This window comes from Cervus canadensis, chromosome 5 (genome assembly GCF_019320065.1).
Source record: "Cervus canadensis isolate Bull #8, Minnesota chromosome 5, ASM1932006v1, whole genome shotgun sequence".
Lineage (NCBI taxonomy): Eukaryota > Metazoa > Chordata > Mammalia > Artiodactyla > Cervidae > Cervus > Cervus canadensis.
This window is the reverse complement of record NC_057390.1, coordinates 76,029,851-76,043,865: the sequence shown is the minus strand read 5'-3', so window position 1 is coordinate 76,043,865 and position 14,015 is coordinate 76,029,851.

The following is a 14,015-nucleotide window of genomic DNA, read 5'->3' as shown; positions in this document are numbered from 1 at the left end:
CGGAGAACATTTTGTAAAGTCCAGTCCCTGACTCTGGTGTATAAGGTCCAATAATGTTCTTCACTTGTGGTTCTGTTTTTAGGTCCGAGACATATGCCATGCCAATCTGATTTTGTCAAGCCATCATGGACTGAGACAGGAGAAGTTTTGACAGCTTTAATCAAAGTTCTCCAGAGGTCTTCTAGATAGTTGGTTATGTACACTCCAGGTTAGACTGCCTGGTTTTGCATCCTTAAATCCAGTCCCCTCCCAGCCCCCATATCTCACTGTGATCTCTGACAAGTTGTTTAATTGGCCTAAATCTCAATGTCCTCATTTAGAAAATGAAGATAATGATGGTATCAGCACCAAATGGCAGTTGTGATAGTTGAAATATTATAAAGCTTTGAAGACAGTGGCATTCATGTGTTAGCAGTGAACACTGTCCATGTCACAAAATGGATAGCTTGGGGCATGTTGGGCCTCATATTAGTCAACATAGCTGCACCTTTCCTGAGACAACAGAATGGCTTATGGAAGGAAAGAAAAGTTTGGTTTTCCTGTGTCTCCATCTTCCACTTGAATTGGTTTGCTGCGTCCATTTTCTCCTGCTGTGTAACAAATCACCATGTATTTATCAGCTTAAACAAGTCTGTTTATTATCTCATAGCTCCTCAAGCTAGAAGTCTAAGTGGGCTTAACTGAGTTCTCTGCTCAGGATCACCTAAGGCTGAAATCAAGGTGTATGCCAGGATGGGTTGGAAGCTCTGAGGAAGAATCTGCTTCCAAGTCGGTTGGTTCATGTTTGAGGAATCCAGATTCCTGCAACTGTAGGACCAAAGTCCAAGTTGCTGGGTGTTGGCCAGGGTTTACTCTCAGCTCCCAGAGGCCGTTCCCAGGTCCTTGCCCCAAGCCCTCCCTCTCATTAATGGGGAACCTCCCTCATGTTGAATTCCTCTCTTGTCTTGAATCTCTCTGCCTTTCTCTTCTGTTAAGAGACAGAGACAATGCTTTGTTCTTAAAGAAATCAAATTATTAGCTTATGCCCACTTGGAAAAATCTCCTTTTAATGTAACCAAGTCAGCTGATCAGTAAGCTAAATGATAGCTACAAAATCTCTTTGTAGAACATATCATGGAGGTGATATCCCGAAGGAATCATTTAAGGATAAGGGTCTTTTGTGGGGCCATCGTCTTAGAATTGTGTCCACCACATTCATTTAACCTACTTTACCTTAGTGACCTTTCAAAACAGGAGCTAAAAGAGTAAAACCCAGGCTTGCAAATTATTGACCACCATCTTCTACCTCAAGGAATATAGGCTAAATAGGACTTCTTTAGGCACTTGATTTAAATACATTTTCTATTTTTTGAAAGTATGGGCTGGGAAAGTTAATAAATGGAGAGGTGTCTGAGCTTATTCTTAAGTCTCTTGGATTCAAGTGTTTGGATATTTTGGAGGAGTGATGAACGTATCCCTTTAGTCCTCTGACAGTCTGTGACGGTTGAAGCAGTCATGGAACAGACCTGGGAGGACCTTGACACCTATTGAGTGTTTGTTGTTTAGTTGCTCAGTCATGTCCTACTCTTTGCGACCCTATAGACTGTAGCCCACCAGGCTCCTCTGTCCATAGGGTTTCCCAAGCAAGAAAGAATACAGTGGGTTGCGATTTCCTCCCTCAGGGAATCTTCCGAACCCAAGGACTGAACCTGCATCTCCTGCATTGGGAGGTGGCTTCTTTACCACTGATCCACTAGGGAAGTCCAATGATTTTTTTTTTTTTCCTAAAAATAAACTCAGCAGTGGCCACAGGACTGGAAAAGGTCAGTTTTCATTACAATCCAAAAGAAAGGCATTGCCAAAGAGTGCTCAAACTACCACACAATTGCACTCATCTCACATGCTAGTAAAGTAACGCTCAAAATTCTCCAAGCCAGGCTTCAGCAGTATGTGAACTGTGAACTTCCAGATGTTCAAGCTGCTTTTAGAAGAGGAGGAGGAACCAGAGATCAAATTGCCAACATCTGCTGGATCATCGAAAAAGCAAGAGAGTTCCAGAAAAACATCTATTTCTGTTTCTTGACTATGCCAAAGCCTTCGACTGTGTGAATCACAATAAACTATGGAAAATTCTGAAAGAGATGGGAATACCAGACCACCTGACCTGCCTCTTGAGAAACCTACATGCAGGTCAGGAAGCAACAGTTAGAACTGGACATGGAACAACAGATTGGTTCCAAATAGGAAAAGGAGTATATCAAGCCTGTATATTGTCACCCTGCTTATTTAACTATATGCAGAGTACATTATGAGAAATGCTGGGCTGGAAGAAGCACAAGCTGGAATCAAGATTGCCAGGAGAAGTATCAACAACCTAAGATATGCAGATGATACCACCCTTATGGCAGAGAGTGAAGAAGAACTAAAGAGCCTCTTGATGAAAGTGAAAGAGGAGAGTGAAAAAGTTGACTTAAAGCTCAACATTCAGGAAACTAAGATCATGGCATCTGGTCCCATCACTTCATGGCAAATAGATGGGGAAACATTGGAAACAGTGGCTGACTTTGTTTTTCTGGTCTCCAGAATCACTGCAGATGGTGATTGCAGCCATGAAATTAAAAGATGCTTATTCCTTGGAAGGAAAGTTATGACCAACCTAGATAGCATATTAAAAAGCAGAGACATTACTTTGCCAACAAAGGTCCGTCTAGTCAATTTTTTCCAGTGATCACGTATGGATGTGAGAGTTGGACTATAAAGAAAGATGAGTGCCGAAAAATTGATGTTTTTGAGCTGTGGTGTTGGAGAAGACTCCTGAGAGTCCCTTGGACTGCAAGGAGATCCAGCCAGTCCATCCTGAAGGAGATCAGTCCTGGGTGTTCATTGGAAGCACTGCTGTTGAAGCTAAAACTCCAATCCTTTGGACACCTGATGCAAATAGCTGACTCATTTGAGAAGACCCTGATGCTGGGAAAGATTGAGGGCAGGAGGAGAAGGGGACGACAGAGGATGAGATGGTTGGATGGTATCACCAACTCCATGGACATGAGTTTAGGTAAACTCTGGGAGTTGGTGATGGACAGTGAGGCCTTGCATGCTGCGGTTCATGGGGTCGCAAGGAGTCGGACACGACTGAGCGACTGAACTGAACTGAAAGATAAATGTGAGGATAAAGTGATTTATCCTTTTTAGCTCATCACTCATAACTGGCCTTCAAAATGTATACCTGAGGTATCAATGTGGGTTTTCAAGTCATATAAACCTGCATTTAAAAGCCAGCCCTGCTACTAATTGTTTGGTAAACCTCTCAACACTTCAGTAAATCCCTCAATATCTCTGAACCTTGATTTTATCTCTATAAGATGGATATTATGATACCTAGTTTGAGGATCTCTTAGGGAGAAAGATACGTGTAATGCTTTTAATGTGTTTGGCCCAGAATTCCTGGTTTTGTGGCCAGCTGGGTCACACACAGTATTTTGCAGCCCCTCTCATCAGGAAGCGGGGATTTCCCACCCCTTGAATCAGGCCTGCTTGTGACTTGCTTTATCTACAGTGGTGCTGGGAAGTAGCATCCTGTGAGTTCTAGAACCTGGGCCCTCAAATGCTTGCAATAGCTCCTTTTTACCTTCTGAAATGCCTAGGGAAGGGTCTGAAATCTTTATGAATGAAAAAATACGGACTATGAGAGCTCATGATTTTGATGAGGCAACTTGTCCACAGTCACAAAATCGGCAGCGGATAGAATCAAGTTTCTAACTCTATCCTATCTGCCTCTGAAACTTAACAATGATCGTTTTTTTGTTTAATCACACTTCCTCATCTGGGAGCTTCTCCATTGGCCCATTCTTCTATCCCCAGGTTAACAGTAGGTCAGTTGGAAACCCTATGCAGTTAATTGAATAGTCTAAATAATTAGATCAGACAAGCCTTGCAAGTTTCTAAATATGAGCCTTATCCAACCAGACCATGTCTCTATATGTCACAGAGCATGATTAAGGAGAAGCTTCTCATATCAATCCTGCTGATGGTGTGTGTGAATAGTACTCTTGTTATGAGCTGATAAGTGGAAATTCCTTGTCCAGAATATTGATTGAAGGGCAGCATGCATATACCAGGCCCTGCCCAGATGGCAGTTATGTGAATGTTCTGTTTACATGGGTCAAGTCTGAAAAGTAGAAGTTCTGGGACGGTTATCCAGAGACGAGAGTATGCCGCTCAGCATTCACCAGTGAAGAATCTATTGTTTTTGAAGTTCATATTTCTTGAGTGTGTCCATCTTGATTATCCATATGACTCAGGAGAAACTGTGAATTTAAGTAGCTAGAGAACTCTGTCTGTGGCACAGAGTAATGTGGTGTGATTGATGGATTGGGAAAGAATTAAAAAATGTAAAATGCTTGTACTGTAGAAATTTATTTTTTTAGATTTTTTTAAAATGTGGACCATTTTTAAAGTCTTTATTGAATTTGTTACAGTATTGTTTCTGTTTTATGTTTTGGTTCTTTGGCCTCAAGGTATGTGGAATCCTATTTCACTGACCAGGGATTGAACCTGTGACCCCTGCATTGGAAGGCAGAGCCCTAACCATTGGACCACTACGGAAGTCCCTAGAAATTATATTTTTTTAAAGTTATCCAGAGGGGAATCATAAAGTTAAAGATGATCTTTTAATGTATAAGTCCTTCAGAAATAGAAGTGTTACTTAATTGCTATGTAGATTAGCATTCTGAGCGTCAATCTTCCCATCTGTAAAATAGGAATTAAGTGTTTATATGTGTCTCACAATTTTGTCATAAGACTTGAATGAAATCATGCAAGTAAAAGCATGTAGCACAGTTCACAGTGAGTTCTTAATAACACATACCTCCAAGACAACTTCCATTAAAATATGTGTATATATATATATATATATCTGCATGTTTGAACAGGGAGAAAAGGTCAGTTGGAAGATGGCCAAAGGGCTTAAAAATTGGGCAGGCTAAGTAGAAATTGGTGACCACTTTCTCATAAAGGCGAGAGAACTTGCTGCCAGTGTAAAATCAGGGTCTTGATCTTTTTTAAAAAAATCATGAGGAATTTTTTCCACTTCTCATTTGGCTTAGCCAAAATGGTCCATGTTCACCTTTTTTCCTCCATCCTGCCTTCAACACTTACTTTCATAAGTAAAGTTAACAAATGATCCCATTTCTCCCATTAGTAACAGCCATTAGCAGGAATGTTCGACACTCACCAACATTAACCAAACCCTAATTAGCCAAACACGGCCTTCCACCCCTTACAATGCACACCTTTCTTTTCCCATGCCTGCTATGACTCTCCTAAAAGAAACATTTGTAGAACTCCCCTCCTTAGCCCACTCTCCCTCACATCATTAATCAGCTTGCTATGCCTCATCCAAAGGGAAAAAGAAAAAAAAAAATTATTCAGTTTCCTGTGGCATGCCGGCCAGATGAGCAAGTGCTAAGCAGGACTTCAGTATGTACCCTCATGTTCACGGCACATACACAGCTGCAACTGGGACTACGGTGTGTTAAGGAGGACGTGTCCTGGATTTCACAGAGGCCGCCTTTAAACTGTCTGGTTCTGTATGATGCTGTGGTGCTTCCACTTTCCAGAGCCAAGTCTTGAGCAGAACAAAGCAGGGGAATACTTTCTAGCCTGGGACCTGGAGGCCGCTATCAGCTTGCTCGGATAACCCATGATCTGAGAGGAGCTCTGAGGACTCAGAGCTTTAAAAAAAAAGGAAAAAAGAGAAGGTTGCGATGTCTATGTGTATGCATGTTCATCACACTGCTCCTGCATTGTCTCCAAGTTATTTCCTACGTGGATGTGACAGAGGTAGGAGCTTCACTTCTGGGCTCCAGGAGCTCCCAGGCAGCACATCTGCCTCCTTGGCCAGGTGGTATGTTGTGGAGAAAAGTAATGGGTTTGTGGTCTGCAGACTTGGCTTTGAGCATTAATGCTGCCACTTCCTATGGGTCTCTGCAAGTTTCTTAAGCTCACAGCCTGTTTCCTCATTTGTAAGATAGGAATGATAATAATACTGACCTCACAGAGAGAAAGGAAACAAGAAATGTGAAAGACGAAGCGCAGTGCCTGGCACAGAACAGGCACTCAGTAACCATCATTGTCCCAGGTCCCCTGCCTCCTGATTCACCTGCAAAAACAAATTTCAGGGACTCTGGGGAGGATTTTATCTGGACCCTGTGACCACCTAGGGAGGGCCTTGCCCTGAACTTTAGTGCCCCATGAACAGGAGACTAGGAGTCTTTTCTCTTTGTTTTACTTTGGCCTGTTTTTTATTTGGGGTCTGTGTGATTTCCTGGCAACAGCCCCGTTGGTGGTGAGAAAATATGCGTGTTTGCTATTTGAGGAGCAAGCAGCTTGTTTCTAGAGGTTCCTCCCCGCCAACATGGTTGTAAAATGTAGGTCAGCAATGAATGTCTCTTAGCTCAGCACAGCTCGAAGTAGAATCCCAAGTCTAGTCTACCTTGGATTCTGTATTCCTGGGGATGCATATGGGCCAAATTGACTTTCATAACAATTTTCAGTCTTTTGAAGTTTGACTTCAAGATTGATAGCCTTTTTTTCTTTTCTGGTTAGTCTCCTTGGCTGCCCACTTTCTCCCCTCAAATAAAATCACCAAGTTTACTTCTACTCCTGTGTTGCTATTTCATGGATGGCATTACCATTTTCCCAGTAGTTCAGGTAAAATCCTGGATTTATCCTAGACCCCTGCGTCTTCTTCCCTATCACATCCTGTTACTCATTAGCATCTTTTGGCTTACGATCATTAATATTCTTAAAGATCAGCCGTGTCCTCGCATTCACACATCCTTTTACTGTGTGTTTCCTTTCTGCAGAAAGTAGTCTCTAGTAAGCAGCCTATAGATGGGTCTCTCTCTCTCTTTTTAAATCAATTCACTCATTCTTTGTCTTTTGATTGGCAAATTTAGTCCATTTACATTTAAATTAACTGTTAATAGATATGTACTTATTGCCATTTTGTTAGTTGTTTTCTGGATTTGTTTGTTTGTTTGTTTTGTAGTTTTTCTCTGTTTCTTTCTTGTATGTCTCTAGAAAGAACAACCCTTAGACTACCCAAGAAAAAAGAAGACTCAAATAATTAAAATCATAAATTAAAGAGAAGTTATGAATGATACTACAGAAATACAAAAGATCATAAGAGACTACTACAGACAATTGTTGCTTAGCTGCTAAGTTGTGTCAGACTCTTTTGCAACCACATGGACCATAGGCTCCTCTGTCCATGGGATTCTCCCAGGCAAGAATACTGGAGTGGGTTGCCATTTCCATCTCCAGGGGGTCTTCCTGACCCAGGAATTTAACTCATGTCTCTTGTATTACAGACACATTTTCTGCATTACAGGCAGATTCTTTAACACTGAGCCACCATGGAAGCCCATACAATTGTGTATCAACAAATTGGGTGACCTAGAAGATAAGAATAAAATCCTAAAACACAATTTTCCAAGACCAATGAGAAGAAAACATAAAATCTGAATGGATTAGTAAGGGATTTGAAACATTAATGAAAATTCTTCCAATAAACAACACACCAGGACCAGACAACTTGACTGCCAAATTCTAAAAATCTGCAAAGATTTAATACCTACCCTGAGACTCTCCCCAAAAATCAAGAAGGGAAGCCTTCCAAACATACTTGATGAATATGAATATCAGCATTACCCTGATACCAAAATCAGACAAAGACACCACAAAGAAAGAAAACTGTAGGCCAATATCCTTGATGAGCATAGATGCAAAAATCCTCAATAAAATATTAGAAAACCAAATCCAAAAATATATTAAAAGGATCATACACCACAGTCAAGTGGGATTTATTCTAGGGACATAAGGATGCTTCAACATCTGCAAATCAGTCATTGTGATACACTATATTAACAAATTGAAGAATGAAAACCATATGATCTTCTCAATAGATGCATAAAGCACTTTTGACAAAATTCACCATCCATTTATGATAAAACTCTCAACTAACTAAGTATAGAGGTACTGTCCCTCAACATAATAAAGGCCATATACAATAAACTCATGAATAATATCATACACAATATTGAAAAGCTGAAAGATTTTCCTTTAAGATTAGGGACAGGACAAGGATGCCCCTATTACCATTTCAGCATAGAATTGGAAGTCCTAGCCACAGAAATTAGTCAAGAAAAAGAAATAAAATGCATCTGAATTGGAAAGGAAAAAGTAAAATTGTTACCATTTACAGATGACATGATGCAATATATGGCAAACCCTAAAGACTCCACTAAAAAGCTGTTATTATTAATAAATGAATTGGGTAAAATCATAGGATACAGTAAAAGTATACAGAAATCTGTGCAGTTTCTATATATTAATAATAAGCTGTCAGAAAGAGAAATGAAGATAATTTACAATTGCATCAAAATGAATAAAATACCTGGGAATAAATTTAACTAAGGAGAAAGATCTGCACACTGAAAACTATAAGACACAAATGAAAGAAATCAAAGAAGATACAAATAAGTTGAAAGATATTTCATGTTCAAAGATTGGAAGAAAGGATGTTGTTAAAATGGCCGTATTGTTGCAGGAACGGGGACCCCTTCCAGGGCCCGAAACTGGGCTCTTGTCTAACACTCAGAAGTGAATTGTCCGAGGAGACATATCTGCTGACAAAGCAAGAGATTTTATTGGGAAGGGCACCCAGGTGGAGAGCAGGAGGGTAAGGGAACCCAGGAGAACTGCTCTGCCGCGTAGCTCGCAGTCTTGGGTTTTATGGTGATGGGATTAGTTTCCGGGTGGCCTTTGGCCAATCATTCTAATTCAGAGTCTTTCCTGGTGGCGCACGCATCGCTCAGCCAAGATGGATGCTAGCGAGAGGGATCCTGGGAAGTGGACGGACAGGCAGTGTCTCCCCTTGACCTTTCCCGAACTCTTCTGGCTGGTGGTGACTTATTAGTTCCGTATTCCTCATCAGGATCTCCTGTCATAAAACAACTCATGCAAATGGTTACTATGGTGCCTGGCCAGGGTGGGCGGTTTCAATCAGTGTGCTTCCCCTAACAATATTACCCAAGGCAACCTACAGATTCAATGCAATCCCTATCAAAACCACAATGACATTTCACAAAACTAGAACAAAGAATTCCAAAATTCTTATGGAACTACAAATGATGCTGAATAGCCAAAACAATCTTGAAAAACAGCAAAGCTGGAGGACTTATGCACCTTGATTTCAAGCTACCAAAAAACACTAGTCATCAAAGCAGTATATTTCTGGCACAAAATCGGACACATATCAATGGAACATCATTGATAACTCAGGAATAAATCTACACATATATGGACAGTAAATTTATGACAAAGGAATAAAGAACATACAATGGAGAAAGAATAATAAATCTTCAATAAGTGCTGCTGAGAAAACTGAACAGATACAAGCAAAAGAATGAAACTAAACCACTATTTTACACCATACACAAAAATGAACTCGAAATCAACTAAAGACTTAAATGTAAGATCTGAAACCATAAAATTCCTAGAAGAAAATATGGGCAGTGATTTCATTGACATTGGTCTTAGCAATGTTTTTATGGATTAACTCTAAAAGCAAGGGCGGCAAAGGCAAAAATAAACATCAAACTAAGAAGATATGTTAATAATGTATGTTTCCTCATGCATTTATGCATTTCTATAAGATTATTGTTTTATACATTCCATAGATTTCTGGTTTATTCAATGGGTAAAAACTCACTAATGTCATCATTTACTTAGAGGCACAAATTTTTCCCAGGCTTGGCCAGTAGGAGCCCTTCTAAGTAACCTCTTATGTGTCTTTGATTTACCCCTATAATTATTTCAGTTCTTTTCTACTTTCTGGAATAACAGAGCTCTCTGGACTTATCTTATACTTTCTCTCTTCCACCTCTGGAATTGGCTATTAATATTTCTCGAGAGTGCTATTTTGTTTTAGTTATTTAGAACCCCATATATAGGCATTAAGTGGCTTATTGCTTCTAGTATATCACAGCTTCTAGTTTCTTCAGTGGGTGGAGCTTTGTAATAGACTCACACGCACACACACACACACACACACACACACACACATGCACGCACACATCTATGTTTATTTCCATATCAGTTTATCCACCTACATGTCTATAGTATTAAAACTCATGAATTTATTCTGGTATCCCCAGTTGCAATCTAGCTCTATATGATTCACTTTAATCTCTTTTTCTGTATTTGTAATTTCCTTATTTGTGCCTCCATCAACATATTTTTTCCCTTAGTTCTAGTGTAAAGATAAAATAGTTTTGGAATTGCTAACCCATAACACTGTAGTAGTTTTTTAAATAAATTAAGAGCCTTCATCCTTTTTGTCCTGCCTCCAATGTTTCTTGCCCCAATTTCTCACATACACATAGCTATCAGACCAAATTTTAAACATTTGACACTAGAAACATTCCTCTATACTCAAGAGATAGTGAAAGATAAAATGCAAAAGATTCAAAAAGAACCTAGGTCATTTTGAGAAAAATACTGGAAATCAGAGTAAGTACCATGTTTATGAAAAGGATTAGATTAGAGTCCTAATTTGGTTGAGTTATTTAGCATCCAGGTCATTGAAGATACTGGTCCTATCTAGCAGCTATTCACTATTAAATCTGAGTAATATTCTAATGTGAGAAACTTCTTAGCTACCCATATTGACTTTAACTATATAAAGACATTGTGAACATTTGAGTTATTTGTGTGCATGGACATATTCATAGTGATGAGAAAAAAAACATAAACATGATATGTTTCAAAGTACAAATAGACTCATTTATAATATGTGTTGATAAAGAGTCTGCCTGCGATGCAGAAGATCCAGGTTTGATCCGGGTCAGGATGATCCCCTGGAGAAGGGAATAGCAACACATTCCAGTATTCCTCCATGGAGAACTCCATGGACAGAGGAGGCTGGCAGGCTGCAGTCCATGGAGTTGCAAAGAATTTGACATGACTGAGGCTGGATGTCGTCACCAAATCGATGGACATGAGTTTGAGTAAACTCTGGGAGTTGGTGATGGACAGAGAGGCCTGGCATGCTGCGATTCATGGGGTTGCAAAGAGTCGGACACGACTGAGCGACTGAACTGAACTGAACTGAGCAACTTAAAAAAAGCAACTTACATACTTTTTAGAAGTCTTTATTGTATTTGTTATAATATTTCTTCTGTTATTTATGTTCTGTTTTCTTCTGGCTGTGTGACATTACCAAGCAATGAACCCACACACCCTGCATTGGAAGATGAAGTCTTAAAACCACTGGACCACCAGGAAAGTCCCGTCATTGGTATCTTTGAAATAATTATTAAACTAAAACTCCATTATTTATTTTTCTGTGGAAGAAGTCGATTATCTGTTAAATCTTTACCCTGCTTTAAAAAATAGACTCAAACATGAGAGCTGGCTATTTCCCCAAGCACTATATTCCTCTTAAAAACTAAGGATGTGGTATCTGTATACAATGGAATATTACTCACCCATAAAAAAAGAACAGATATGAGTCCATTGTAGTGATGTGATGAACTTAGAGCCTGTTATCAGTTCAGTTCAGTTGCTCAGTCGTGTCCGACTCTTTGTGACCCCATGAACCACAGCATGCAAGGCCTCCCTGTCCATCACCAACTCCTGGAGTTCACCCAAACCCATGTCCATTGAGTCGATGATGCCATCCAACCATCTCATCCTCCGTCGTCATCATCCCCTTCTCCTCCTGACCTCAATCTTTCCCAGCATCAGGGTCTTCTCAAATGAGTCAGTTCTTCACATTAGGTGGCCAAAGGATTGGAGTTTCAGCTTCAACATCAGTCCTCCCAATGAACACCCAGGACTGATCTCCTTTAGGATGGACTGGTTGGATCTCCTTGCAGTCCAAGGGACTCCCAAGAGTCTTCTCCAACACCACAGTTCAAAAGCATCCATTCTTTGGCACTCAGCTTTCTTTATAGTCCAACTCTCACATCCATACATGGCCACTGGAGAAATCATAGCCTTGACTAGATGGACCTTTGTTGACAAAGTAATGTCTCTTCTTTTCAATATGCTGTGTAGGATGGTCCCAACTTTCCTTCCTAGGAGTACATGTCTTTTAATTTCATGGCTGCAGTAACCATCTGCAGTGATTTTGGAGCCCAGAAAAGTAAAGCCAGCCACTGTTTCCAATGTTTCCCCATCTGTTTGCCATGAAATGATAGGACTGGATGCCACGATCTTAGTTTCCTGAATGTTGAGCTTTAAGTCAACTTTTTCACTCTCCTCTTTCACTTTCATCAAGAGGCTCTTTAGCTCTTCTTCACTCTCTGCCATAAGGGTGGTATCATCTGCATATCTGAGGTTATTGATATTTCTCCTGGCAATCTTGATTCCAGCTTGTGCTTCATCCAGCCCAGCGTTTCTCATGATGTACTCTCCATATAAATTAAATAAGCAGAGTGACAATATACAGGCTTGATATACTCCTTTTCCTATTTGGAACCAGGTTTCTTAAGAGGCAGGTCAGGTGGTCTGGTATTCCCATCTCTTTCAGGATTTTCTACAGTTTGTTGTGATCCACACAGTCAAAGGCTTTGGCATAGTCAAGAAAGCAGAAATAGATGTTTTTCTGGAACTCTCTTGCTTTTTTGATGATCCAGTGGGTGTTGGCAATTTGATCTCTGGTTCTTCTGCCTTTTCTAAAATCAGCTTGAACATCTGGAAGTTCATGGTTCACGTATTGCTTAATCCTGGCTTGGAGAATTTTAAGCATTATTTTACTAGTGGTGAGATGAGTGCAATTGTGCAGTGGTTTGAGCATTGTTTGGCATTGCCTTTCTTTGGGATTGGATGTGATTAACTTAGAGCCTGTTATACAGAGCGAATTAAGTCAGAAAGAGAAAAGCAAATATTATATATTAATGCACATATATGGAATCTAGAAAAATGGTACTGATGGACTTTTTGCAGGAAAGGATTGGAGACACAGACATAGGGAATGGACTTGTGGACAAAGCAGAGAAAGGTGGGAGTGAGGCAAGTTGAGAAAGTGGCATTGACATATATCCTCTATCATGTACAAAATGGATAGTGGAAAGCTGCTCTATAATATAGGGAAGCCAGCCTGGCCCTCTGTGATGACCTAGAAGGGTGGGATGGGGGAGAGGAGGGAGACTTATGAGGGAGGAGATATATTTATATGTAATTATGACTGCTTCACATTGTTGTATGGCAAAAGCCAACACAACATTGTAAAGCAGTTTTCCTCCAATTTAAAAAATAAAAAAAGCTAATGCAAGCAAGAGAATTTTGAAACTACTAAATTAGTGGCAAATCTTATCAGATTTACATGCTCCATGATGCTCCTCTAATGTTATATACACCCTCTATTATCAAACATATTACTGGGCACTTTGATTGTCATTTGTATGTCTGTCTCTTCTGCATCACCTTGATTATACTTTGTACTCTAGTGCATAAATTTTCCTGCTTCATCACAGGCCTCAGTAAATATTTCTGAAGGAATGAAGGCTGGTTGACTACCTTTTGAAAAGAGTGGACTTCTCTTTCTCTAAGATCTCTTTAACCCATTCATTTCCAAGCTTGATCTTACAACATGAAACTGATACAGGAAAGGAGGAGCATACCTGTATTTCCACAATAGGATCTGCAAGGCCATAGATGGATTATAAGCAAACACATATATTGAGAAACTGCTAGATGCCAGATGACTACTCTATGTATTTATTTGTTTTTAGTCTTACAGCAACTCAGTGATGAAGGAAATAGGAATCTCACTTTGCAGATAAGTTTCGTGGGAACTGAGTAAATTTCTGGGGAAATGAAGGAACCAAACTAAACTCTGTTTATCTGACTTCGAAAAAATTTTTTTGCTATGTGACTGCCCACCAAAGTTTGGATGATATCAAAGCTATGCCAAGTAGGAACATCAAGAGGAAGCACAATGAAAAAGTTAAGTATGTATGAAATTA